Source organism: Chiroxiphia lanceolata, chromosome 9 (genome assembly GCF_009829145.1).
Source record: "Chiroxiphia lanceolata isolate bChiLan1 chromosome 9, bChiLan1.pri, whole genome shotgun sequence".
NCBI classification, from domain to species: domain Eukaryota; kingdom Metazoa; phylum Chordata; class Aves; order Passeriformes; family Pipridae; genus Chiroxiphia; species Chiroxiphia lanceolata.
This window is the reverse complement of record NC_045645.1, coordinates 15,057,113-15,083,055: the sequence shown is the minus strand read 5'-3', so window position 1 is coordinate 15,083,055 and position 25,943 is coordinate 15,057,113. Positions and strand designations below refer to the sequence as shown.

The 25,943-nt window shown below is 39.6% G+C and overlaps 1 long non-coding RNA gene across 1 annotated transcript; it reads left to right on the top strand.

Moving 5' to 3' along the window:
- The first annotated feature begins 4,326 nt into the window (after nt 1–4,326).
- Nucleotides 4,327–6,392, top strand: LOC116791213. The gene is made up of 2 exons (XR_004358648.1): nt 4,327–4,453; nt 5,798–6,392. It is a non-coding gene; the product is annotated as an uncharacterized LOC116791213 (long non-coding RNA).
- Nucleotides 6,393–25,943: the final 19,551 nt, after the last annotated feature.

Genomic DNA, 25,943 nt, shown 5'->3' with positions numbered 1-25,943 from the left:
CAGATTTTTTTTTGCTTTTTCAGTGAAAGTTTCCTGTGGATCACTTTAAGGCTGATATAGCTCAAGCATGGTTCTTAAGGCCAGAAAAGTGAGAGCACTGTGTTGATGTCTGCTGATTGGGAATTCAAGCAGTCAAAACCATGAAATTATTGCAGTCATGCAGGTCAGTCTGTTATGCATTTGGGGTCAGAATATTTTCTGTTCTACTTCTGGCTGAACAGCAATCTCATAGCAGCTCTCAGTAAATAAAGTGTCCAAAAGTTTGAAGGTGGCGTGTTTTTCACCTTGCCATCCACATCTATCTATCTGCACCCTTCACTTGGGATTTCTGATATAATGTTCTTGGCTTGCAACCTTGGGATAAGGCTTTTTACAGCTAACAATCCAAAAGCAAATCACCCTAGTCATAAGTGTTCCCTGTCTTCATCCCCCTCTCTCTGCTCCAGGAAATCTCTTTAAAATGCTGATTTTATTGAGGACATTAATATTGTTTCCAGGAAGTAGCTGACTTTTTTGTTTGAGTGTTTGACACACCAGATCAAATACTTGATTAACATATTATAATGCTTTCATGGCAGATTAATCTACTTCATTTAAAAGCGAAAGGGAAAGAGATGTTTTTATGCGTAGAGACTGCTGCAATCTTACCTTCCTCTTGCAGCAGAATAAACATAGCATTTTGTTGGCTGTAAAACTGTACCTTCCAATTTATCCACAACATAAATATTTCATTTGCTACCCTGCCTTTAGGTGATGCTACTAAAAATTGAAACCAGGTCTTTCTGGTTAAGCTTTGCATGCCTTTCATCCAATTCAATCTTTCAAACAAATCTTTGATAACATCTAATTTCTAGAGCAGCTGTTACACATCCAACAACCATCTTCTGGTCTCCCATCAATGTTTCAGGCAGGCTGAGCCCTTGTTCATTATCATCGTGACCACATTCCTATTCTTAGCAGAGATTCTCCTTTGCAGAGCAGCAGCCTATTCTGCTGTGGCAGCAGTCCACTTACTAATTTACAACTCCACCCACTAAATGCCACTGTGAATTATAAACTACTGAAGTAAACCATGTATTTTTAACAGCCTCAATTTTACCATCATGGATGTTTATAAACGTCAAAGATATTTTTGAAGTGCAAAAATGCTAAGTTGGCATTTCAGATTGTCCTCAGGACATTGCCTGTTCCTCCACAGTAAGGTTTCCTCTTCTTCTCTCTTATTGAGAAAATCAGTATATTAATATGATGCAAAACTCAAACTGTTTTGTATTAACATCTCATTCTCTTTCTAGGGAAAAAAATCTGGAGAAACCTGAAGAAAGAGCCAAACCTAGGAACTTTCAAATCCTTTGCCAGAGTGCAAAAAAAAAAAAATCAGGGTTTTTCCATTTCAAGTAAATTTCCTATTTTTATTAAGTTGTTTTATTAAGATTGTGGTTTAGGAGAAATTTCACATGGATATTTATGAAGAGATATAATCTTACGATGTCTCTACAGACAAAAGTGGAGCTCAAGTTCTCTGAGTGTCCAATTATTGTTCTGACATTTACTGATGTTATTCCAACCCTTAGTAACCCACTGCAGTTATACTCAGGCTCTGACATATTCTGAAGCACATGTGATGCAGAAATTGACATTTAAATATTTCCTCGTATGCTTGTATTTCACAGGAGATTTCCCCAACCAGGAGCATTCAGAGGTAGCAGTCTTGCTGATTTCTCTTTTGGTGTGCAGATATAATAATGGAGGGGAAATGTGGTTGTCTTCTGATGACATGTTTCTAGTAGACCCATCATCCAAACACTGGAAACAAAAAGAAGCTCCACAGAGTGAAATAAATCCCAATAACAGAAACAGAAACTCCATGCTGCTGCATAGCAGAAGATATCCTTTGAATCCTGCTAGGGGCTGCTTATTGATGGCATTCTTGACATGGTTCCAAACTCCCAAACTTAGTGTTTAAGCAACTCACATCTGCTAGGGGTACTGGGAACAGTGGTATCAGCTTCAGTTCTTGTTTTTTGTAAAATGCTGCTTGCTAGGTTTCAGCTCTTCTGGTCTCGATTACCAAACTAATATCTGGAAATAGGAAAAGTTTTATACAATTAGTCTTGTTTCTTTCTAGTAATCTAATAATTTCTCAGTTCTTGGCATTATATCTGGCTTAGAATGGTGAATGTCAAGTTTTTAATTTCTCTTCTGTCTTCTCACTGTTTTTAATGAACTACAATTCTGTGTTAAAATAGGAACTTTATTCCATCCGTCCACTTCTGCCCATTTTGGAGCACTTTTCAGTGTCTCATAATGAAAAATTGTGTCTCTTTCTGTGAAGGTGTCTTTTGAACAGTCAAACAAAGTAGAAAATTTTCAAGTGTCCAAGAACGATTTCTCACAATCCCTCTAAGCATCCTATCTTATTGTGCTTTTTGGCAAACTCTCATTACTTGATTCAATCACACTCCACAGTTTCAAAAGGACACCTAGGTGATGTGCTTGTCCTTTCTTTGAACAACATTGCAACTCTTTAGGTGACTTCTTTCCTTCAAACTTTTTTCCAGGCAGAAACAAGCATAGTTTTTTATAATTATATAATTATATTTTGGAAGTCAGATCATAATTTTGTTGGAGATACATTTGCACGCATTAGCCTAATGCCTGAGTTTTCTATTCACTGCAGCTGCAACAGTCCAAGTGAAGACATAATTTAGCCCCAAGACTTGTTACTCATTTCCATTTTGTCTTTGCTTTGCATCTTGGTATTTACTTCAGCTGTGGAAGTTTCAGAAACTCCAGATGATGTACTTCATGAGGATTATACAACTCAACAGTGAAGACTTTGTTTTGAATAACCATTTCATTTTCTTCAAAAATGGCACATTGCAATGACAGCTGTAATTTGGCCAATCAAGTACCAGAAACATGGCAATCATACCAAAAAGGTGCCAGTGTGAACTCAGTAATTATTCTCTGGTGATAATTTTCCTGTTTGCCTCTAGCACAAGTAGCCCAAATCTTACAGGGAGACTACAATAGCAACTGCCCCCCCTCAAACTGTTCTCTACCAATCTCCTTACTTATTCAGAAACATCCTAAATTTACTGGGTTTTCCTTTTTTTTTGGCAAAAACTTATGTTTTGAAGTCTTATTAGTCTCACAGTATCACTTACTCAAATAGGGGAAAAGTGTGCTTTATGGTAACTATCAGTTTCTAGTAGTGAATCTCATACTTCATTTTGCATGTCAGACTTCACTTCCCAAAATATGGAGATGCATCTGAGAACTGTACACTACATGTGGTCAAATTATTTAAAGGTATGTTCAAGGTTGCCAGATTTGATTCCAGATTTTAGTGATTTGACATCCACTTTGATCTAGGATGATATAAATTGAGTACTTCCAACAGCAGATCAAAATGAACGCTCGTATACATTGGCAAAGTCGTGTGAAAGAGCATGCGGATTACAGATATCCTTCCAAGATGAATGCCCAACCACTATGTTTTGGATGGATGGCTAGATGTGAAATGGATAGTTCTAGGTGCAATATCTGACTGCACTGTCAAGTTGCTCCGAGAATGAGATTATTTCTTTTTTGATAGATGAGGCTTCTGGTGGGGTATGTGAGATGCGATCAGACTTTCTGCATTATCTTACCATTTCATGTATTTGATTAGCCATGCAGAAGCTTAAGTTCTTGAATGTAAAAATCTGGAATTAATTATCCTTGCTTAACATTTATCACGCTGGAACTGATTAATCGTCCTTTGAACTAGATTGTTTCCATACCAAAACATTACTCAAGATCAACTTGGGCTTATCAAAACTTTATTAAATAAAAAACCATAGGCCAATTAAAGAGGCTTTCTGGGTCACTACCAGCCTCAGACATTTCCTTCAAAGCAATAAAATGCTGTCAGTACACTGCTCTGTTTATTCTGCCTCTTTGATGGCTTTTGATGGTGTCCTGGTTGTTCACTGAAGGTGCTCCCAGTCACTGCAGCAGAGAGTGTGTTTGCAGTGCTTAGAGATGGAGGCACACGTGGTGACAGCTTCCAGTCCCACATTTGTATAAGAAATGTGTGGACATATAACATATTCCAGGCATGCACACAAGCTTACAAAAAAAGGGAGTTGTGAGCAAAGTGAGAATGTGAATATTCATGGTTGCAGCTATTGTGCCATCATGTTGAAATATGCTCCTTTTCTCCAGCATGCCCGCTATTCCTGGATAAATGAAATAGGACTCTCATACAGGAATACCTTAGAATGCTTGGTTTCATTCCTCAACTTCCTCTCCCTTCCTTTTTTAAAAATAATATTTGTGCACTGTTTCATGGGAAAAGAAACTCCATGGGAGCTTCAGTATCTTTATTTTGAGGTTCTATGCAAGTTCTTCCACACATCCTTCAGACATGTTGCTGTTCTTAGTTGAGAAGAAGCAAAGACAAAAAGTAAGTTTTAATTCACACAATGTGTTATACTAAATGAAGTAACTCCTATTTCTATGCTCAGTCTCTATCTAATTCATTTTTTGATATTATAATAGTACCTTTTAGAGTCAGTGGTCAGAGTTTTTTTAAAACTCCATAGGAATTTTGCCAGTGATATCAGCATGGCCAGGAGTATATCACATACTTTTTTACTCACTGTATGCAAAGTAAAATCTGAAGCTGGGACTTTGTTTTATTCAGAACTATAGACAATTGTGAATCTATTCAATCTGGCCACAAACAGTGGGGTCACACCACTTTAACAGGTGACCTTGTTCAGTGATCCTTAGCTTACCCACTTCAAAATGTCTATATTATGGCTCGCAGAGCCCATGGGACAAAAATAACTTCAATGCATTAAGCCACTTAAATCTGTCCATCGTGAGAAATTTTACCCTACATAATTCAGCGCCTGAATTTGGCAATTTCAATGACATATTGTACCACAAATCGTGTCCTAATAATGTGAAATTCATGGTGTAAGGCACCTGGTAACCATCTGACAGTGTCAAGGCATTTGATATTAATTTTAGAGCTCTTACTGTTCCAGTGTGTAAAATTTAGTATTTCAATCTTCATATTTAATGTGCATATGTGCTGGCAAATACAAAATTTATATTTGGACTGCACACCTGTCTGCGGTTGACTATTGACTGTGGTATTTTTGAAATTAGAAACAACAGACTTAGTGTTCCTATGAACGCCTCTCAGAAGAACAGATTGCTGACAGCTGTTTTATTCTCTAGGTACTAAAGCATTAAAAGAAGCTATATTTGGATTCCTTTAAATAAATAATCAGGGGGGTTGTAGTTCTTAACATTAAACTCTGTGAAACCAAATAATAAGTTGAGATTGACTCTTTGGAACATTTGTTCAAGAAAAAGGATGTTGAATAGCCTTTCAATTATATTGCCCTCATTAGCTGAAACCCCTCTTCTTATTGAGTATATTGATCTTATAAAAGAAAGGAAGCAATGATTGAAATTAGTAAAATCAGGTGAAAGTTTTACTCATGTGTCAAACCGTAAAACTTTATGTAAGGCACCCAGATTCATGGGCAATACCCTGGAAGAAATTACCTTTTTTTATTCTGCTTTATTGTTCCTAAATACTGACTGTACATCAGACTTTGCTCATTTGCCTCTATATGCTTTGAGACTATCTATGGTTCATATGTTGGACAAAGAAACTCTTGTAAAATTGTGCTTGCAGTTAACAGACCCTAATTTTTGTAAAATTGCATCTAATGCACCTTTCAATGTTAGCAGTTCAGGCATATGTCATCTCCTGTGTTTTTCCTACTAGGGCACCAAATTGGAAAAAAAGGGACTGCAGGGATGCAAAAAGAACAGAAAATCCTGCAGAGGACCAAACACCCACTTGTCAAACTACTGAAGTAGGTCCAGTAAAAGTGCTGGTGAGAGATATGAACACTCATATTCCTAGTGAACTCTGTTTCACCCTTGAGAAACTGCCCTGTCCCACCAAAGACATCTTCTGTGTCCCAGGCACAGCCAGCCATGGTAAACAAAAAAACCCAAGTCTTTCTTCCTGCCTTGAGGATCACATAGAGCTGGAACAATCTGAGCAGCCATTTGCTTTTATTTGGCACAGGATATTCTGTCCCTTGCATCATCAGTGGTGGTTGGGAAGTTTTCCTCAAGGAAGGACAGTTTGCTTGAATCTGAAAAGCTTCTTTGCCTTCCTCATAGTTTCAAATAGACTTTCAGAGCTGGAGAGTTTGTGAAGCAGAGTAAACCAGACAAAGCAAATGTATCTCTGTGCTGTTTTGTTGACAAGGAGTTCATTGCAGTCAGTAAGGCCAGGAATCAGCCTCAAAAATAAATACTGGATGCAAAATCAGCCCTCAAAAAATGAATACACCTGGCTAAACCTAGAACCTTGGTTTCTTTCTTCCTGTCCCGAAGAAAACCCAAATTTTGAGGAATTTTTACATTTGTCAATCACAGTCATGTGATTGGCGCTCAGTGGACATGTAATGCACATACACAAGATCCAGTCTATACCTTGGAAAATGTTGGTATAACTTTTCTTTTAAAAAAAATATTGTCATTCAATACAACCTTGGGAATGATTTCTATGCTATCTTCAGCTGTGTGCTTGTGCCAGTAGTTCTCTTCAAAATGTACCTCTAGCTGTCCAAAAGCAGAAATACAGCAAACTAGGAATGAACCTACGTCCATGTGGCTGCTTGTTTGTTACTCTCAGCCTGAATGTTTTGTTTGTCATGGAATTGCTCATTAAAGCTACTGCTTTCTACACAGCTCGACAGTCTGCCTCATGCATAGTCATTTGCTCCTGAATCCCCAGCTCCTTTCTGCAGGCAGCTTTTGCAGAGATGTTTGACTGAAAATACAGTCAATAATGGGCTTTTGTTGCTACCCTCAGTCAGTAGAGGCATATCCTTGGTCCTTCGGCTATCAGCTAGGGACAGCTCCATATTAGATGAAACTTGCATCTTTTTAAATATCCCCAACGTCTTACTTCTATTTTATTTCTGGCATTCCATAGTAAAATGCTGAATTTTATTTCCATCAGTAGTAATGGTGCTCCAAGAACAGACTAAACATTTTTGTGACTGTGTATGGTTACTATACTTGCTAGTTTTATTCATGGATGCACTCTTGCAGGAATTACCATAACCAATAATCATATCTGACTGAATGATCTACATTTAATCAAGTAATGACAACCAATTTCTGTCTAGTGTTAGCTTTGAACTTCCATCAGTCTATAAAACATAATGAAGCATTTGTGATCTCATTCTGATGGGGAGAAAGTCCAGATCAAAAGAAACTCTTTTATGTTTCCTTCACTTCACTATTTACAGTTTTATTTCTATAGGCTGTGGCCCACCAGATGAGGATGCTTAATTAACAGTTAGTGAGCTGTTTTGATTTCAGTGAAATAGTGAAACAGCTTACTTCAAAGATGCCAGATGTATTATGTTTACAGCCAAATTAGCACCTTTGATCTATTTTTAGTGAAGATCCTCAAAAAATGTATGTACACTTGCTAGAGATTTAAGAATAGGCTGAGATAAAATTAAAAGGAGTGACAGTTATCAAGTTTGCTTCTGCACTCTGCTTTGAGCCGAGCCCCATTGACTCCATTTTACCGGAGAGTGAAGGTGCTCTTTCTTGCCTACTGACTATGGTCAGTGATACTTGAAAAAAGCAATATCATTCCTAACAGCCTCCTATTTTTTTCTGAGTGAGAATGGTGCAGAGTAAGCAGGCTCTGAACATAGACATGATATATAAACAGCAATAGCAAGTTCAGGAAAAGTGTAAACAGAAACATCAAATGGAACGTTGTAAGTCTGGCCATCACAAGTGCCACTTCTTTACTCACTGGATGGAAAACCATCACCAGGTAAAATGGTAAGACAGTCAGAGCTCTATAGAAACTTTTTCCATTGAGTGGAATTGATCCAATGATCAACACTCCCCATGGGGGTAGCCTGAAAACCACTTTAGAAAAGTAGCAGAATATTGCCACGTTTATTTGTTCTGAATTGTATGCCTAATTTATTCACTGTTGACTTTTCAAAGCTAATTGCTGCCCTGTTATTCCCTCCAGTTAATCAAAGGCTCAGCTTCCCTCTTATTCATCTATGATTTTGAAAACATACTACTAGATTACTATCAAAAATTCAACCGGTGTAAAAACTAGAAGTCACTCACTTCCCCCAGTTATTTATGCTGCATGGGTACCACTTGAAAACACAGTAACTAATGGAAAGGGCCAGCAGAAATACACCTCTGTCAGTAAAGGAAAAGACTTCCCTCTTTCTCAGACACAAAAAGGATTGTGAATTATTTGCTGTATTGCAGGAGTGAAATCTCACTCAGAAATGCAAGAAAAGCAGTTCCTTGGTCAATCTGACATTTATGTAATTCCAGATGTTTTTTTCCCTAGCCCTTTCTGGCTTACTCCCTGATTTTCCGCTGTATGTCAAAATATCGACACTGAGTGCCCTCAAGGAGGCCAGGAGGAATGTAAAAGCCCTTCTGTGGTGACTGACAGTTTTAGCCCTTCACTTTAGACTGTTTGTGACAACTTATGCTCACTAATGTACTACTGCTGCTGCAGCTTCAGTAGGATTAATAATACAAAGCTTGCTGCTTCTTACTAAAAGACTCACTCCAGAGTGCCCCAGGCTATCTGCTGGAAACAGTCTCCAAAGGAGGTTTTCTCCCAAAATTTCTCCCAGAAAACCAATTGCTTGCATGCTCCATTCTATCAGATCAAGTTTCAGTAACTCAGACTCATCAGCTGCAACTTTTCTCTGTTGCCAGAGACCAGATAAAAAATTCAAGGGACATGTTACTCTGTTACAGATTGCTACAGGACAGTCCCAGCTGTGATGAACAGCTATGATACATGGGAAGGCACAGAGCTAGAAAGTTGCTTGTGCTCCACATCTAATAAAAATGTTTTGCAGGGAAAACTGTAAATAAGAGAGCATATGGCACAAATTATACCATAAGTGCTAAACAAATCTTAAACTGTAAACATCCTCTTGGGTTAGAGCTGTTTAGCAACTTTCTGCTGTCTCTGGCATAAGCTGGTGGCTCCAGTAAATGTTATTTTACTAAGAGAATTTGTTTTGTTTAGAAGATTTATGTAAGAAAAGTGACTCGGTTGCTGTGAGAGGTTCCTTGACAGTGGCATTTCTTGAATGTCCCCATATGCAGGAGGAACAGTCTCTGTCCCAAAAGGCTTTGGGGAAATGGGTGATTATATGACAGCAGAAGATGCTTCAGCTCCAGCTCTGCTGGAAATAGTTAGTAGGAACTTGTCTTCAAGACGGAACTCATCTGTGAGTCCAATATGACTTTCTATGGGAATGGATTCTGTCCTCTTGTGCAGAAGAACCTTTCTCAAATCTTTTAAGCTTTTGCCAATTAACTACAAATCTTATTTCTAACATATGTGGAGTTCCCAGATGGACTCAGGCAAATAAAGGCACTCTGAGAGTGTTTTTGGAGTACTCTCGATGGATTAAATGTATCCTGTGGGAAGCAGGATCATTACCTGCACTGGGAATTGTATCTAAATATATTCAATTTTCAGCAAAATTATAATTAAAATTTCTATGCTCAGGGAACCTTTATCTGTGGAATCTTTTCAGATCATTTGATGTTAGCAACATCTCTCTAATAAACAACATAAACCAGCTCCTGTTGATGTTCTCACTGACTTGAATGATTTAATTTTATGTTTAGAGCACTTTTTTCTTTTTTAAACTATTACCTTTAGTGAATAAAAATTTCATGCATGTCAGAATATCTCTGTATAATGTTCTGAAAAAAAAAGACACTTACTCCCTTGAGAAAAAAAAATTTACAGCAGAAGGAATCCCTTTAAGAGTTTTGTAGCCTGTAAAAATAGAAAGAAATCCATGAAGTGGAAAAAAAAGTAGTGTGAAAAAAATCTTATTAAAAAATCCCTTAAATCTTTAGATACTTAAAAACATGGTCCCTCAACAGACATTAATAACCGTAAATGTGCTGAGTCCTCTATTATAGAGTACAAAGTTAATTTCACTACAGAGATAGTAAATAATTAAAAAGAAATGCAAGACTATGAGAAAAAAAATGAAAATTTCACATAGTTCATAGTATTCATTAATAATTACTGACAGAATGGTGTATGACATTACCATGAGAATCTTGTCAAGGCAAGACTGTGATCTATTCTTCACTTTGGTTCAAATGTTCATATCACTTCTGTCTTCTGTATTTGACTTTTTTAATTTACTGGTGCTTTAGTTCTAGGAGGTTGAATCCCAAAAGGCACAACCTGCAGTGAAATACATCTTGGGGGTATCATACTTAGAACAGATGCTCTCAAGTTCTTGGTGGTGAAATCCTAAGAGGGAGGTCCACCCTTGACCATATCTGGACACAGAGCTGCTTCCTCAGGGCCCCATGAGTGGGAGCCACCAAATGGTACCAACCAGTGCAAAAGCATCCTTAGAAGCAGCTAGAGATGTAAAGGCAGGCTCTGACACAGCTTTTCACTATCTGACAGGAGTTCACCCCCTCTTACACACATCTGGTGTGTATTTATGTGCTCTAGAATGTGGAAAAATAAAAGTTAAACATATGGATTTAACCCATTTCACCTAAAGAGGTGAAAAGTAGGTGTTTAGGTATTATCAAGTCTGTAGCTGGCAGTCATATAGACACTGTGTAAATCTCCCTGCAGCGGAGGCAGCTGGCTGGAAAGGCATCCTCTGAGAGCAGCCAGCAGACACAGCAGACACCAGACCCCGAGGGGGCAGCACAAGGAGGAGGACTCTCACAGATACACAACATGTCCGTGGTGAAGCTAGTAACACCCTGGCACTGATAGCCTCATTCATGTTCTTTCAATGCACAAGTGCGAAAAGGTCCTGGAAAAAAGCCTGGGCACAGCTTCTTACACACAGTGTGTGTTTCAGGCTTTACTGGGCGCTGTGCAGTGCTCTGTCAGTTCAGGAATCGCCTCAGTAAATTGCGTTTTGGGTAATATCACCTTTAGAGAGACAAACTTGGGTTGTCAACCAATTGTCCTATTTTAGCCCCAGGCCTGGTTTATCTAAGCAAACCCAGGACTGGAAGATGTAGCAGAATATTTTTTTGTTGTCATTCAGTGCAGCAAAGTGTACTAAGTTTAGGAGAAGTATTTTCGATTTTTACGGGTCCCAGAAAGCCACCAGTATCATAACATATGTCATATTGGAAGATACTGTGATGATGCCCAACACTGGATACAATTCTGAACCTACTTTGGAAGGTGACACTTACAATGACCCATGCTCACCATTGGTACAGGGCCTATCTGTGCTGTGGACTGACACTGAGCTGCGTCTGCTTACAGCAGTGTATTTATCTGTCTGTCTAAATCACTGGTTTATTATCAGTGGTTGATTCTACTTTAAGAGGTGCTTAAAGGCAGACGGTTTTACCTCATAAATCACTTTAGCATAAAGATGGATGTGCTTTATACAGAGGTGGAGTTTGTGCCTTCTTTTCTTTCTTACTCATATTAACAGGAATGTGTACGCAAATTTCCTATCCCCCAGCAGCTATGATAAATTCCTCTTGGGCACTTGAGTTCCTTCCAGCCTGATTTAGAAGTTCAAAAGATCCGTAAATATATCTTTTCTCCCCCTTCCAAAAAAAACCAGCTAGGGTAAGGAAAGTTGACTGCTGAGTTAAAAGCTTTAACCCCATGTTAGAAGTTTTTGAAGGTGATGTGGTTTCAATGGCATAGGGCTGTGTTCCTTCATCCACTTGTATGAGGGCTGATGATCAATAAGCCAGAGAAATGTAAATAACAGATATGAGAAAGACATAAGACACAGACCAATGATTTAATACATTATGGCCTTCTATATGAGGCTTCAGTTGAGATGAATTGTCTCTAATTACAATGATCAGCCCCAAACAATCACCTGATGTCCCTATATACACCCCAGGCCTTCAGCAACCCTCTTTCCTGTTGGGGGAGGCTGATGAGATGTTCTCATACAGAACTTCTGCACTTCAGCTGGGTGAGTACTGGTCCTGGGCAGCTGTTCTGGGTGTCTCTCTGAGAAGTAGCATGTAAATAAGGCTGTCATAATGTGTTGTGCTATGCTTAGTAGGATCAATATGTTTGAACAAAGTTGATTCATTGTAGAATGATGTTGGGGTTGTTTCTGTCTTTCTGAGGAGAAATGGATGTGCTTAATCCTGCAGTTTCTAGTAGTTGGTTGAATGCAGCTGCTGTTGCACATGGATGGAAGCTTTGAGTCTTATTTCATTCCTTCTCCAAGAGCAGCTGGTGAGAGTTAGGCATGTTGCAGAGTATTTCCACCTTGTCTTATGCCACGTCCACTGTGAAGGGACAGATAGAACCACACTATGGCCTTGTGATGCACATCTTTAGCTTTCTTTCACACTGTTGCAATACAACAGGCAGCATTCAATGGCAGGTAATCAGGCTTGCCCTACTGAATCGGTAGCAGGTGAGATGAAACACTGGTATGTAGGTACATTGAGGTAATTATGCTCACCACTGGCAGTATTTCCATTCAGTGAGCTGGTAATAGAAATATCTCCCACAATCTTGAAAAGATAGGGGAAGCAGTCAGTGAAGAGCTACAAAATAACTAATCCATTGACTCTGCAGTAGCAACATTTCTATGCCTGCCACTGAGAGAATAAAACAAGTTTGAATTTACCTCGTCCTCCTTTAAATTAATTTCTCAGCAAGAAGCTCTATTATAGGAAAGAATTCCCACTGTTTTGGCATGGCTGCTATATTACTTGTTTGTTCTGGAAGTATCATTTTGGCAACAAAAGAAAGGAGGAGTGTGATCTTTGGAGAAAGAGGAACTTAAAGGGAAGGGGAGTGATCTAAAATGCTGTGTTTTGGTGAAAGGAGGCTTTGTCCTAAATGACAATTTGCATCACGAGAAGTTCACTTTTTTGATAAGTAATGCATGCCTTCTACTGTCTTCCTGCAAGGGTGTCCAAGCATGATATTTGATTCTCCCCCACGACATGGGGATTGTGTAGGAATGACCTGGCATTACCTATCCCAGGCATAGGAAAAAATGAGTTAAAAAGTGGGTTTCCAGCCCCATTCTGTGCCTCCCACTGTGTCCAGCAGCGATGGTGTCTCAGGGAGGGTGCAGCTGTGACCATGGAGGCTGGGAGAGCATAGAGAGAGATGCAGAACTGTCAGCATGTGCCAGGGCAGGCCCAAGAGTGGGGAGGTTATGGGAGGCAGGAGGTGTCCTTGCAGTGCAGGGGCAGGCATGAAGCAAGGAAGAGGCAAAGTGATACAGAAGAGAACAAAAGTGCAATTCAACTCTGCCTCTACCTGTATTTTCCCAGCCTGCTTTTTCGCATCTAACCAGTTAAAAAATGCTTTGGGAGACAAATATCCTCATGTCCCCTGTGCTGTCAGTGGGTGTGGACAGGCTCTTCCAGAAGTTCTGGTGTACCGAAACCAGGATCCCATGGCGAATGGGAACTGCCTGGTGTGTCACTTAGTGTTCACTACTGGTGTTAGATTTACTCCTGGAACAGGAGCAAAACCAGGATTCGGAGAACATGTGTAGCCTGCACAGAGCTCCTCTTTCATCCAAACTGATTTCCTTCAAACATTGCAAACTGCATGTTTGAGAGCAGCCCAGCAGACGTGTGGGTGTTGAGCAGGACTGTGCTGCAGGTCACAGCCGCACTGCTGCCCCCACAGCTGCACACTGAGGAGTTGCTCCAGTGCTCCTATTGAGCAGTGGCCAACTGTTGCTCTGCAAACGCCTGTCCCGCCATGAAACACCAGGTAATTTGATAGTAATTTGTATTGCAGTGGAAGTGTATAGGCCGGTGATCCCCTTTCCCCCAGAAAACTACTGAACAAACTTGGGAACTTGTATTTGAGCCTAGAACCTCTCTGTGATTGCCTCACTGTAAGCCTCTGGGAAGGTGTAAATATGACACTTCAGCAATACCTGAGCCCCTGGTCACCCTATCTAAATGCAGAAGGTGTTTCTTTCTGTCCTTTAACCCTTGTCAAGGGCACTTGGGTGAAGACATGCTCCAGGCATGGAATATGAGGTTGCTGGGAGAGAGAGAATATGTCACTTGTGTAATGAGGGCATTGCAGGTGCAAGGCCACTACATAATGTGTGGGCAGACATGCCATGCCCCCTCCTTCCTTCTATAAATGGTTTTCTGCTTGATTAGTGGTCTGTCTTACCACTTCTGCTTCAACAACCTAATTTAGAGCAGGGCTACAAATTTGCATTCCTACAGCCAGCTCAATGTCCTTAATTATATGTGTCTTTATATGTCTAAGGAAAATTTCAGGTTTGAAAATGGATGGAGAGAGGAAAGATTTCTATCTTTGTAGCACTATGCATTTTTTCCCATGTCGTATTTCTTGTAAAGACATCTGGGGTTGATTCTTGTTTATGGTAAAGCTGCTTTACATGAATGCAAAGAGGAGTTTGAAGCCTAAATGCTAAAGCGATGTTGGGGGGGACTGGCAGAAATAGGAAACCCACCAGAGTGCCAATGTCTGATTGTAATGGCCTTGTTCTGAGATACAGTCACTGGAATCATCTCCACTCCCCCTGTCTGGGATGCTCAGGTGTACCTCTCATGGAAGTCATGTTTGTAATAGTGAAGGACACATACCATTTATCCTGATTTTGAGAGGGACGAAAGGGGACAACCTCCCCCAAACCGCAGATCAGTAGAAATTCTTTCCTCTGAAGGAATTGTCCATTCATTGTCCATTGCATTGTTTGTAACAAGCTTCCTATTGTATCTGACCCTTTGAACAGTCCTTGACCATGCAAAAAGTATTATAATAAGATGTGGTTGATCAAGTCGTATCATGTTCTTCTGGAAATTGTCATGTTTCCTGGATTTCCTTATAGTACTGCACAAATATTTTTTTCTAAAAATAATCCATGCAAAGGTCATCAGCCACAAACTTTTCCTGTTTCCAGAATATCTGTACTACTTGCCCATTTCAATAAGCTTCTTACAAGAAAGAGTTCATCCTTGACTAGAATAAAGAGGAAACATGACAAAGCTTTGACAGCTTTCCCCTTGCTTTTAATGCATCAACCACAGTCTTTTCCATTTCCTCTTCTAGAACAAGGCTGGAAAAGTCATCAAGGAGATGCATTCATTCATTTCAAAAAGGTTGTTGAATCAGGAAATGAAATGGAAAGTTAATTAATGCTGGTTTTCACTGTACAACATTCTGGGAGATGGCTCCTCTGCTTTGTCACCAGTTCAGTTCTGTCCAAGTCCCAAGCCAGACATCAATATTTAATATGCTTTATAGATGTCAACTGTTTTTGTTGGATCATTTATTGCCTTTCTATTATGTACATAACATCCTAGTAAACGATGAAAAGTACCTTCTGGCTGAATGAAAATGCCAGATGTAAAGAATTTTTCTTCATTTACAAGTGTATTGTAAAGAATGACAATATTTCCTTAAATTCTTCTTGTTAATGTCAGTTGTTGGCCAGAAAAGTGTTACTGAGTAAGCCTGTTGCATATCTTGTTACTAGATGAGCTGAAAAAAAGGCAAAACCAAAATGAAGACAACTTTCAGGGAATTCAGCAGGTCTGGTTTTTTCTTCTCATTAGTGCAAATCTACATGGAAATTGGTGCAGTTAGTGGAAAACAAATTTAAGTGAGGACAGAATTGATTGAATGTACATGAGAAATGTAATCAGCTGACCTGAGTAGTGACTGTATTCTCAATTAGATTTGCCTTGGACTCTGGTGTCCAAAGGGAATATTGTCCACTGAACCAGCCCTGCACACCTGGGTGCAGCGTCTGATGTGCAGCAGGATTGAGACCCACCTGGCGTCACTTCTCTCTAGCTGCTGTCCCCTGCAGACCAGAGGGGAGATCCTCACCCCAGGCAACTGCACTGTCATGACTGACCTCCACGGCTGGAAGACCCCAGGGCTGCTGAAGCCCTGCCCAAGCCTCTTTTCAAGTGCTGCATGTCTGAGGGAGAGCTGCTGAAGGTGAATCTATGCTGCCAGGCTGCCTTGGAGCTGGCAGGCAGACCAAGGAAGTTGCCATACCTGCTGCACATGGGATCTTTTAGCGTTCAGCACGAGGAAGGTGTGATGGTAACCTGAAACTACTCTAAGGTTTTCTCCTCTTCCTGTGCTGGTATTTCTCACTTTCCTGGAGGTACATTATTTCCATATGACAATAATACTGACTAATCCCCTACAACTCATGGAGCAATGGTGTGAATCCTAGTGCAACTATACTGGCAGTGTGTTCACCTGTAATGCAGTTGATTGACCTGTCCCACAGAGCAAGACACGAACTGGAGTCCTTTGCCCAGCTAACTGTCCTGCTGCCTCTGTCCTGCTCATGTTAGCACAGCTCCCTGCCTTGCCCCTTCAGGCCTCTGCCATCAGGACTGATGCTGCTGTAATGCCTGTGTGTTTACCCCATTTCAATGAGACTACAAGCCAGCAGTAAAAATACATGCCAGTACAGCTGCTTGGTACTTGCATTGGTCAGATCAAATGAACTGCGTGTGTTGGGGAAGATAACATGGCCCCTCAGGCAGGACATGTGCCACTGAATTTGAAGAACTGCTGTCCTGGTGTTAGACCCAATCACAGTGGTGACCTCTGTTACCCTGAGGATGGCATGACAACATGATTCACCTGCAGACTGGCATTGGAAACACACCACCAAATCTGTTTCATCCCTATTAGCCCATGACACAGCAAGGCATGCCAGGCTGATACCTCAAGTTTTCTCATTTCCACTGTTATGTCAGCCTGATAAACTTCTGAATCTTTAAAGACTGAGGTATTTTGGTATTTAGTGGAGTTTTTCTTCATGCTGTTTTCCATATGCAGCTTTAATATTCAGTGAAGGGAAGGTCCTGGTTCAGATTCAGCTCAGGCCAGAGACTGGTGAGGGTGCAGTCCATCTGTCTCTGGATCATCACATAAGGCAGATGTAAAGCAGCCCTGACTGCAAGCTCCTGGAAATAAACTGCCCGTGTTTCTTTCTCCCTGAGAAAGCACATCATCAGGTTCAGGGTGAGAAATCCTCCTTCTCAATTAAGAAACTGATGTACTAACATGCCCTAAATACATGTGAGACTGGAACTTCCATGTTAAATTTAAAAGGGTTTGAAGTTATTTGTATAAAGCTATGGAGTCTATAAACTAACCTCTCAAAGGTTCGGGGCAGGCATAGTCTTACACTCTTTTTTTTCACTTTTGTGGCAGGTCTGTAAAAAAGAAAAGGTCAGAAAGGTTATTCTAATACAGAGTAGCACCTAACAGTGGAGTTAACAGTTCTCTAAAGCAGTCGTATTTAACCATAACATCTATAAAATCTTGTCTTAGTCCCTGAAAAATCAGAGAAAGAAAAGTATCTTTTCAGTAAATATTCATACTTAGATGATCTCTGAGATGTTCCCAAAGAAGCTGTTTAAGAAGCATTTTCATGCTTTTTTTCCCCCCATGGTTTTTCAGGGTTTTTTTCCAATTCCTGTAACAGGCACACAAATATCTCACTAAAATTACCTTGCTCTTCTTGACCTGAAAGTTTGTTCAACTTTGGATGATTGTGTAGCTGTTGATAACACTGGCAGCAATTGCTTCAGTCATGATGGCACAAAGAAAAATAGTTGTCTCCTTGGTTTTATCTGAAAAACACTGACCCCTCACTCCCCTCATGGGCATTTGCTGTTTATTGTAATATTTGACATGAAACTGAGAAAGAATTGAAAAGTGTCCTGGTGAGATACCTCTGCAGAAAACAAGGTAAAATCTATCTCTTTGAAAAGAATATCATAGACTACATTTTTTCCTTAAATATTTGTATATCTAAAAGTAATAGGTAGCTTTTTGCAGGTATAAATACTATAGAAAAAAGGATGTGTTTTCTCACCTTGATTTAAACTTCAAGTAAAACAAGATAAAGAATTTCAGGCTCGCTGCTTACAAGGAGCTGGAGCAGCAGGTTTTAGCATTTTACTCTCAATTTAGGATGCAGTATGAAACAAGGGACTCATGAATATATCATGTTTAGGCAAAAATGAAGATTTCTTAATGACTCTTGTTGAAGAGATGACTTGCAAAATATGAGCTACCTTTCTGAGTATCGTTCCAGAGCATGGCTTGACTTCCTCTACGAAGAGACTAAAATCAATCCCCTGCAACTTATTTATTTGTAAGTACTTACTTTACTCCTTTACATATGAAACAGTATCCAAGTTGTCTGTGGAAAATTTCTAAGTCATTTGCTATTCCTCTCTCACTGTGAATTCTTACTGTAGTACATTCAGGACTGCACAATTGCAAGGTAAATTAAAACTGAAAATATGACAAAGGGAAGTAGACCAAAACAAAGCCCTGGTGTGAGATGTCATTACCTGCTGTTGGGGAAGCAACTTAAGACTTTCATACAATTGGTTGTAACATTTCCAGAACCAAATTATGCTGTCAGTAAACAACATAGAAGTAATTTAACACATCAGAAAATCTTGGAAAAAAAAGAGAACCCACAACACATAAACACAAGGGCATGATAAAGATATTGTATCATCTGTCATGAGAACATGGCATGTTTCAACCTCTGAATGACACTGTTGGGTTGAATGTACGTTCAATATTAAATATTAAAAATAATTTTTATAAAATTAATAAAAATTATTTTCCTTTTCTAAGTCCCTATATGTAGTGCTATAGCCTAGTATTTATTTAAGAAACCTTAAGATAGATGGGTATGCAAGAGTGGGAGAGGGAAAAATTCATTACAGTATGGAACAGGTAAAGTCTGCGCTTGTATATCGCCAAGAGATAAAACACTGGATTGGTTTGACAAAGAAACCTTTCCTGATTATGCTGAAATCTTTTATGAGAGGTTCCCAAAGTACTCCAACAAGGCTGCTGCATGAGGACTCATAACTTACAAACAAAGCCACATATAAGATGCAGCTCTGTGACTCGCTGTGCAGCTTTGTTTGGTCCCTGTAATTACCTCTGTGCGTGTTCTCCCCCTTACGGGGAACACAGGGAAGCTCAGCTGTCGATGAAAGCAGAACACCAAACAAGATGCCAAACCATCTGGCTTTACACAGCATAAATGGAGGGGGAAAGGGCAGGAAAAGGGACAAAACACAGGGTCCAAGCTCCATGTAGATGTGAAATGCAGAAGAATGGGGTTCCCAGGGGCTTCTGGGACATGATCAGGAGCTGCAGCTGAGTTAAATGGGAAAACTAAATAACTTCCTATCAGTAGACTGTTTCTGGGTTTGTTTTAAAACTGGGCAGCAATGTCATTAGAGTGTAGTATGCTGCTCTTTGCAAACCTTTCGGCTGTGTGAGCTCAGGCAGACAACAGCAAGCCTATGATGTAGAGTCCGATGTGGTATTAGCAATGTCAATCCAAAAAACAGAACTAAAAAAAGTTATTGTGGCACAGCTGGTATTGTTTGTGAGGATAACCTCTTCAGATTTTAAGCACTCACGGGACAAAAAAATAGCTTAATGCAATTTGAAGCACCACCATTCACCAAGCTTTTTGAATTTACAGCGCTTGGAACTACACAACAGATTGGAAAGGAAGCAATCTTGTGTTAAGAAACTCCATGCTACTATGCTAGAGAGTGTACAGGTGCAAGGTTGCAAAGGGTCAGACTCTGCTGTGGTACTTTCATCTGATACTCTCACTGAGTAGAGTGGTTCCTGCCGGAGACACAGCCACTGAATGACATGAAACAAGTCTTAAATCCCATGGAGAAAACAATGTTACTGATGGTGCATAACTGAAGTCGGCAATTCAGGAGAGAGACTGATAGCTGCCAGATTTACCTCAAGCTCTGAATGTGCCTCTGCAAGAAGTGTATTTCTAAGAGTAAGAAGGGATCTCAATGGCCCAAAACCCACTGAGACGATCACCATATATTATGGCAACTATCAGCATTTATGTTTTGCACACATTTGATACTCTGCTCTAAAAATACCCAAGTGGTGCTGAACGCTGGATGACAACAGGATAACATACCCCCTGACCTGCATCCACTTCCCTCTGCATCCAGCTCCTCAGTCGGTGGCTAGAAAGTGCTGCGTGCTCCCCTTGGTATGATGCATTGAGACCCTTAGCAAAACAAAATGGTTTAACGATATCATTGAGGGGTTTTTTCTGTATTATATTCTGGGAAATACAAAGTGAAAGGATTAGTTCATATTTTAGACTACAACAGGTACATCAAGAGAGGTGTGTGCATGGGGTGTGTAAATCAGGGTGCTGTTGTTTAATGGACTGCAGTCACATATTGCAGCATGTGTACGTCTCCTAAACTGGAGACTGAATCCTTAAAGATTCCCTTGCTACACATTACTTCTCCAGACAAGAGACAGCAATATAATACAGTATTACCAAAGTAGATGATTCATTCTGATATGCTACTTAAAACATGCCAAGGACATTAGCTACAGCTCAGCCAAAAACTCTGTCTGAAATAAACATTGATCTGATGGAGTCCTGCATTAATTTTTAAAACATAACAGCAGGGGGCAAGGAGGGACAGACTAGCTGCTTACACAATAGAAATGAGGTATACTTTTAATGCTTACTGTCCCTTTTTCTAAATAATTCTCTCCAGAAGCTCTAAATGCAATGGCAAAGTTCTGAAGAATTGTAAGGCTTTTAAAGCTCTTTTTTCAGAATAATTCAGTTTTCAGTACATAGTCTGGAAAATGCATCCTGCCTTGCACATGGTGCATAAGATTGCAGAAATGTATTTTTAGAGTCATGAGCTAAATTATCATCTGGCTGGATGGATATTTCAGCTGCATTACATGCATTTGATCTGAATGTAGCTCATTGCTTACTTTTTTCCCCCTCAGATTATGCAGTGGCACTTTTACTATATGCTTATAACATGCAATTTATCCCCAACATCTGGCTAAGTCTTGGATTTTCAGTCATCTGGCATACTTGTAAGTTCTTCACATTTTTTATTACTTTGCTTACAGCTAATTATTCTGGATACAGCACAGTCTATTTATATGCTTTGTAAACACTCCCTCTTCCAAATGTTTTGCGTATCATTTTCTTCAGTGTCTTTATGGATGACTGTCAAATGAGGGAAGCAGCTGAACTGGAAAGGCATAGGAGAGAAAGGAAAATAAAACCCCTAACATCAACAAGGGAGCAATTGTCAGTATTAGCAACTATTTCCCCCATAACTATTCTATTAAATTACTTACAAATCTGGAGTAATATGTTACCTGCTGCTATGTAAAATGAAGATTAGATTATTTTTTTTTCCTGTCAGAGTTCTAAGTGAAGTAACTTCAGTGCCTAAAATTCCACATTGCAGAACCAGCAGCTTTTGCAAAATCACATCATCATCAAAGTTGGAAGAGACCTTTAGATTGTCTCATCCAACCATCAGCCTAGCACTGCCATAATGACTCCTAAACCATATCCACATGTGCCACATTCAGATGCCTCTCGAACACTTCTAGAGATGGTGACCCCACCAATGCCAAACCACTCTTTCAATGCATCCAGGAGAGATGCTGTACACTTCCTGGAGGTCCTAGAGTGGACTGCCCATCTGGAGGATGCTGAACCAGAAGAAGGTTGTAGGCTTGTGAAAAGTAATCCAAGACCCTGTAAGAACTCCAGTGTGCAATGTGAAGTTGCAAACAAAAATTAATGCTGGTTCTTTGACAAGTTCTAGACTTCTCGGCTTTGAAGGAGTTCATTCATTGAACTGTTGCATCTGTGTTTGGGTCAATATGGTGCAGTTACTCATCTGTTTTTCAACTTTTGATTATGTCTAAGCCAAAACTGGATAACTAAATAGCCATAAGGTTTTTACAGCTCTCTGTAATTAGAGTAATCCAGGCACATCTGGCTTAATGAACTTCTTTGATCCAAGCACAAAAATAAGTCTCATCTTACAGATGTATTTGTATTTTTCTAGTTTTTTTAATTTCTGAATCACTATTTATGGGAGGATTTCATTCAGTTTCTTACATGACATGAGTGGGGAAGGGGGAAGGGTTATCTGAAATACTTGGTCTTTTCCTGCAACAGGAGTTCTCGCTTACATACCTAATAAATTTTAAATAACTGAAGAACAGGATCGAAATTTCATCTCTAAAAATAAGGTGATGAAACAGGCTATTAAAAATACTACGCTCTATTGGTGGTACAGCTGTAAGGGATTTACGAAAATTAATTATATTACTATTGTAAAAATATCAGCCTTGAAGTTAGTGCCAATGTATTTGAGTCTTCAAGTCTACATATTTGTCTGCCTGGTATTTTGAGAAAAAGCAATCAACTTAAAATCTCTTTTTTTTCCTGCTATTGTACATGCCTGATGTAAAATTCTTAATTTGGAAATTAAATGTTCATCATACAAAAATACCAAGCTGTACTTGACAATAATTTTGGCTTTCTTAATCCAGAGATTCCGAGAAACCAAACAACAATAAGCCCCATCTTTTTTTTGATAATTGGGAGCTAAAAAGTTGTGAAGAAATCCTATGATGGCTTACTTATAGAAGAAGTATACTTCTTCTCTTTCTTGTATACATTCTTCTCTTTTCTTCTCTTACCTGAGAGAAGAAAAAGGTGGGAAATAGTACAAATTCTGTTTTCATTGATAATGTTAATACCTGTCTGGAAACGCCTGTTTTGTTAAACATCATCAACAATTGTCATCAGTTTTAAATTACTCCATTATTCTGCATGATTTAAGTAGGCTCTGTGTTAAAAGACTCAGGATGTTTAGAAACCCTTAGAGAGAGTTAGTGGGAAGTTGGAGGAAACTTTCTGACATAACAGAACAATCATTTATTTTTAATGGTTGAAAATTGGTCAAATTATTTATGTTTTTGTGATTAAATTTCTCTCTTCCAGAAGATGGAGTTCATAACTATTCATGGTAGATATTATTTCTCTCTCTTTTGAAGTTTGAGCAGGGAAAATTGACTTCTTGTGGCTGTCTCAAACAACTATATTTTGCTTAATTTTGAAGGTCATAAACAGGAGCCTCATGGAATTTTCTGCTTTTATAATTGGGAAGAACAAGTCCTCTTAACTCTAAGGCAGAGATTTAACATAGTGTTAGCCATTGGGCATAAGTATCTCACCTCTCATCAGGTGAGAAACGGAGGGCCAAAGCTTCTGCAAATTCCCCTTGCTGTTGCCAGAAGCTAATTTTGCAGAAGCAAGCTAAAGCTCTACTTTCAGTTATTGCAGAAGGAACACGTATTTTTGGCTGCAGGGTAGCAGTATAAGGACCCATTCAGTCCCAGGGCTGGAGACAGAGATGATCAGAACTTTGCTTTTCTAGGACTAATGAACTGTACAGTGAAGCATCTCCCACAGTTACTGAGAAAAGAAAGGGAATGTCTTCAAAAAAGACTCGCCTGATGTAGAGCTCTCTGTGGCTTGGGAATGAAATAATTCTCAGATGACTGCCCTGGTTCTTCCAGATGTGTGAGCAATTTTTAGTGCCGATGATATTTTGTTAGCAGGCTAAGAGCACTGTATGAGTGTGGATGGTTTCACTGCAAATGGAGTCCAGTTTTATTCTTTTACAGAGAATGGGTTTCAGGAAATACCTACAGATTTTATCCTGCAGAAAGATGTCCCATAAGATATCTCAAACGGTTTTTTGACCCATATGTGAAGGGTGCAACAGACCACTACCAAGGAGGTTAAGCAAGTGTCCTTGGGTGCTATGAGCTTGTCTTTTTTTCATATAGGCCAAACCCAGATTTTCATTCTTTTGAAAAAATAGTCTTTTGCTTCCTTTTACTGATGGAAACAGAGCAAGTTTTATATAATGATAGAGAACTGGGACCTTTTGGGGAGGGCTCCTGCTATGGGCAGGAGGCTTTGGGGCTGTGTAAGCCTTGATGCAGGGGACCCTGCCAAGGTTTCTGAATGTCCATGACAGGAAGTTACAGCCACCATGCTGGTGTGGGAATGCTCCTTAAACACGGCTGCTGAGGCCCATCTTGCTCGCTGTGTCTCTCAGCACACATCGGTAGGGATGGTAGGAATCAAACTCTTAGTCATATTTATGGACTTTGGCTACCAGGGTTTTTTCAGTTCAATGAGTATCCCAGAAAATACCTCATGTCTAATACATCTTTGTGCCTGTAGGAGTGGGTGTCTTTGCTTCCTGCCTGGATGGCAAACACTCTATCAATGATGGAATAAAGATTAACCAAAAATGAAAGTCATTGAGTTTTCTCTAACTCTTTCCGGTTTTAGTTTCACCAGTTGTTCTTAGGCTCCAAAGCCCCTCTTTGAGATGGAAATTTACTGTGCTTCTCTCTTGGCAGTTTGGCTTATTTGGTAATTAGAGTCTACTTGCTTTGTGAGCTGTTCCCATGGTCCCTCAGTTGTGCTCATTCTTGCTCTTGTATTTTCTGTTCCCTTACTACTTTCCTAATAACTGCTACTCAGGCTCCTCTCTTCCTTTAATATTTTCTTGTGTGTTTGGCTAGGCTTCTCTGCATTCTTGGTATGGCATATGATGTGCCATCACTAGAACAAGATGTCACAGCTTTTCAGCAGATGGAAGTGGAGTTACTTCTCCAGAAGGCTCTGCTTCAGTCGCCTGTTTCAGCTCTCTCCACATGAGTTTTTACTGTGCTTCATGGTGGGTCTCTGCTACAGCAGTGGCTTTCCAAAATGGATAATACCTGGACTTGTAAGCAATTACAAGTATCTTGGCTTTAGAATCCACCTTTCCCAGTTGAAGCCACTGGAATCTTGTGGTCTGTAGTCTCTACTCTGTCTTGCGGTTCACTGAGACTCTCTTCTATTTCTTGCTCCTGGTTGGATATATTCCCTTGTTTGTTTTAACTAAGTACCTTAAGGAATCCCACTAGTCTATATGGTTATTTGTGGCTTGGCATTTTTTTCAGTCCTCACTCTATCATGCCAATTTTTTTTTTTTGCTCTGTGTGCCAGGACCTCTTAAGTTTGGTCCCCTCTACTTACAGCATCTCTCCTTTCCTCCCTCAGCTCCTTCCCTTCACAGGTTTTTGTGTGTTCGTGTTGTAAGGTAGAAAAGTCCTCTTCACTCTGAATGCTTCAGAATGTAAAATGATGTTAATTTTCTCTTTAGTTTCCTAAATTAGAAGGGATAGGATTAATCCAAATAGTCATCATCTGTGGTCTTTAAAGGCATTTCCAGACTTCTGGCATATTGAAAACTGCCAGAACGTAACAGGCATACCTAGAGAGAGAAGACAAATGCTGGTCATTACAATTTTTTTCATTTTCTACAATGAATATGCATGTCTAATAGTTTCAGATCTGAAGTCCCCCTTTCTTCAATTTTAGCTGATTATTATCAAAGACATGCTGTAATCCTTTCCATATCTTGTATTTCTTAATCACATTTGATAGCTTGGTAACTTTCTTTAACCAGAGAAATGTGTTACACTTTTTTTTTTGGCTGCCATAGAGAATTTTAAGTGATTTTGCTGAACTAGGTTTCAGCAGTTTTGGTATGTAGCCTAACACCATATACTGTGGTGTGCAGAGAAAATCGGTTCTCCAAAGGGAACTCAATAGCAGCATGGACCTTCTGCCAAAAATTCCTAATTCTGGGACAGTACCAGGAAACTTGTGTGGGTCCCATTCTGCTCCTACTGAAGTCAAAGTCAAAGTTCCTCCCAGTTGCAGAGGGATAAGGTTCGGGCTCCAACACTCAGTCCTCGCATTCCCATTTCACACATTTTCCTTCAAATTCCTTTTTTTTCCTTTTATTTTTAGGCTCTGGCAATATACTAACCTTTGCTCTCTCTTGTACATTTTCTGGAAGGCAAATTACAGATAGAAACCATTTTCCTCATCTCTTACACTGTTTAAGAGTAG